This window comes from Nematolebias whitei, chromosome 2 (assembly GCF_014905685.2).
Source record: "Nematolebias whitei isolate Nwh7 chromosome 2, NemWhi1, whole genome shotgun sequence".
In the NCBI taxonomy this organism is placed as follows: domain Eukaryota; kingdom Metazoa; phylum Chordata; class Actinopteri; order Cyprinodontiformes; family Rivulidae; genus Nematolebias; species Nematolebias whitei.
Genome location: NC_056499.1, coordinates 33,511,021 through 33,514,767, shown reverse-complemented (window position 1 = coordinate 33,514,767; position 3,747 = coordinate 33,511,021). Strand labels below are relative to the sequence as shown.

General features: G+C 36.2%; 1 long non-coding RNA gene across 1 annotated transcript; it reads right to left on the bottom strand.

Moving 5' to 3' along the window:
* Window positions 1-701: 701 nt before the first annotated feature.
* On the bottom strand, window positions 702-2,647 carry LOC119430192. Its single transcript, XR_005187890.1, has 4 exons — window positions 2,457-2,647; window positions 1,880-1,972; window positions 1,408-1,507; window positions 702-1,325 (listed from the first exon to the last, which is right to left on the bottom strand). It is a non-coding gene; the product is annotated as an uncharacterized LOC119430192 (long non-coding RNA).
* Window positions 2,648-3,747: the final 1,100 nt, after the last annotated feature.

Here is a 3,747-nt window from a genome sequence, read left to right as displayed (position 1 = left end):
AGTTAACATTTTATAACTGTACACTATAAATTGATAGTGGATTATAGATATTTTATCAAATTATGTAATTTCAAATTAAATAAATTGGCACATTTATGTATTTTTCATGAATAACTATTTACAGTATTTACATCTAAAAAGTTAAGTCTGGTCCTCTGGACATTCAAAAAAACAAACAAAAAAAAAAAAAGAAAGTAGAAACGTTTTGTCTTTCATCTGAAAGGCTTCTTCAGTCTGAGGTGCTGCTCAAAGTCAAAGTCACTTTTATTGTCAAAAACTGCAACATGTACAGGACATACACAGGATTGAAATTACATTTCTCTCAGACCCCGGTGCAACAATAACCATTTAACATTAAAACATTTATTAAACATAAGCATAAAATGAAGTAATAAATGGTTCACACATTTACACATGGTTGTCAGCAGCAAACTGGTTGATCCACTCTGAGAAGGTGCTATTTAAGAGACTGAGCTGAATACAGCACCTCAGACTGAGGAAGTCTCTTGGATGAGAGACGAAACGTTTCTACTTTTTGTGTGTGTTTGTTTTGTTGTTTTGCTTTTTGAATGTCCAGAGGACCAGACTTAACTTTTTTAGATTTTCCTACCTGGATCATTGAGCAGCATCAAGATATAGTATTTACAGTGATTCACACAGATTGAGACTGATTAAAAATATGAAGGAACAAAAGGGTGATTTATAAATTTTATGTTTCTTGCTGCATTGATATAAACACATGGATGAAGGTGTTGAAGTAAAACATGTCCAGTTTAGACTTCATCTGATCAATCAATCGATCATCAATCCATTCATCACACCATACCCGTTCAACAGTTATTGTTTAGTGGACCCCCTGATCATCTGAGCTGCCAGTGCTGTCAGCAGACTCCTCCTCTGCACTTCCTCTGTAAGCAACACGGAAAGCGGAAACAGCTAGCAGTAAGCTTTGGTTGTCAAAGCTGTACCCACGCGGGACATCTGGACTGCTCCCTGGTTCTGGCCTGTACTTCATGTGACACTTGCAGAGACTGAAGGTGCATAAGTTGATCAAGTGTGGACACAAAACACATGTTGGGAAGACTATGCAGCATCGAAGGAAGAGCAGGGAGGTCTGGAGTCATGTGGTGCAGAATGATGCTGCGCAGGACTTCTCAGGTGGGCACTGGTGAGACCTCAGTGAGCCCTGTGGCACAGAACCAAGTCTGGATGGTACCAGCTCCAAAGCTGAGAGACCATCTCTAGGATAAGTGTGATAAGTGGTTGAGACGCCAGCTGGTGCTGTTTTTCTCCCGATGCCAGGATGTCAGGATCTGGAAGTGGTCCTACAAACACACGAGTGACAGAATCACAATAAGTTTTGACAAAGGAAACATGGACATAAAAACATGAACCCAAAGGTTATACCTGTGAAAGCTCTGTAAAGCGTGGAGTGCAAACATCTTTTCACCACAGTTTTGGGCTTTCGCACCACCACCACCTCGCTGGCAGGTTCAGGATGGATTCCCTTACAAGAAATAAACATAAAATATGTCAAACTAAAAAATAAATAAAAGTAAAGAGGCAAGTGAGCAATTTGGTAGGACACAGTGGGACAGATTTGAGAGTTAAGATTTTTACTTAACTTGCAAATATTACTAATTCATAGAGGTTGAACCTGCATTTATTCATTACCTACAAAAACAAACGATTCTAAACAAGTTAGGAGAGAAAAATATATTTGACACAAGTAATATTGAGACTATGACAAATTTCACATGGCACTAATAATATACAGGTGGGAAAGTTATTACAATTATTGTTATGAGAATCATAACCATCATATACTAAATAATGTAACAGAAAAGAATGTGTTCCACTCTTATTTTATTTTTTTTACCTGTGTTCTTTGTCTGTGTCATCTTTGTAAATCTCTTGTGCGGGCCAGTACAGGAGGACCAGTTGGCAGCTGGAGTTGGGAGTAGTGGGCAGTCTGGTAAAAAAAAAAGTGCAACTACATGGTTACAAAAACCTTTACCAGCTGCACTTCTGCAGAAATAAGTCAACATTTCTTTTTTCAACACCCAGTGAGATCTAAACTAGATCTGTTTTTAGCACACACACACACACACACACACACACACACACACACACACACACACACACACACACACATATATATAGATTAATAAATTAATACTTGTTATAACATATTTAGCTTTAAACAAGTAATAGATTGTATAATAGATGGATTCACTTAACACATCAACTTACATATACACAGCACGCTACATACACATAAACAGATGTTTGGCACTAATGGAACCTCATAAAAATATAATTAAAGATTTTATATCATGTCTGTCTCAAACACTCCAAATAATGTAGCACACTAAATTAGGCTTCTTTATTACGATGTTTATGCGCTTCATATGTTGTAGCTAACGGTTAGCTTGCTAAGCTAGGTCTTTTCTTACCTTGACAGCTGTGGAGATTTTCTTCATGGAAGAACTTTTATCCTTTCACGTTTATTAGTTCGAGAATTCGCCGCTGCGATTTCCTCCTCAGCAGCGAAAGAAAAGATTGGCAAATTAAACAAAGATGTTGAAAAGAGAGACATTGGTCCTTAGTGCAAAAACTCGCAAAGCAGGAAGTGTCGGTTTCCGGTTGTCGCGAAAAAGACGTCGCAAAAAATTCTTCTTGTTGCAGATACAATAAATAATCCGAGCTGCCGCGCTAAAAATCATGTTTAAAATACGAGCGTTGTGTTGGACTGACCTGATTTTGCAGATTATAAAATAAAAAGGCTACAATGCTTTATGATTTTTCCGCCAAAATGCTACGTAAATATGTGACGTTTTGACTAGTCAGAATAACAATTCAAGATATCTTGAATGTCATTCTGACTAGTCAAAATGTGAATTCAAGATATCTTGAACATCATTCTGACTAGTCAAAATGTGAATTCAAGATATCTTAAATAGAAAAGCCGTCTACATGATAAAATATTCAAGATATCTTGAATTCATTTTGAGATATCTTAAAAGGAATTTTGACTAGTCATAAGTACAGTTCTAGATATCTTTAAGTTAGTTTTGCCTAGTCGTTATTTGCTATCAAGATATCTACAATTTAATTTGCACTAGTCAAAACTTCATTTGTGATATCTACAAATACATTTAAGATATCTTGAATAATGACGTAATTTAAGATATCTTGAATTGTAATTATGACTAGTCAGAACTAAAAGTGAGATATCTTGAAAGCAAATAATGACTAGTCAAAATTAACTTAGAGATATCTAGAACTGTATTTTTGACTAGTCAAAATTCAGTTCAAGATATCTTGAATTGAAGCCTCCATACAACTCAATGGTAAATCTGACGTCATTATGACTAGTCAGAATGTAATTAGAGATATCTTAAATGAGTATTTTGACTAGTCAAAATGCAATTCAAGATATCTTAAATAACCAATACGTCTAGTCAAAACTCAGTTTCAGATATCTGGAATGTAAGCGTGGTGAATCCTATTTTATGTTAAAAGGGCTTGCCATAGCTCACCCCTTTTCACTCACTCTTTTTCTCTCTCTCTCTTCTTCTTCTCTCCCTCGCCCTTTCGGTAACACACACATACATTACATACCAACCTCTGCTGGTGTGAGCAAACTTTCTACAGGTTGGACAGAGAAGACACAAGACCAAGAGCTGATTTCATTGAAAAATGGCCTTCTTGAGTCCTATTCATGAAGTACAGTATATATATATA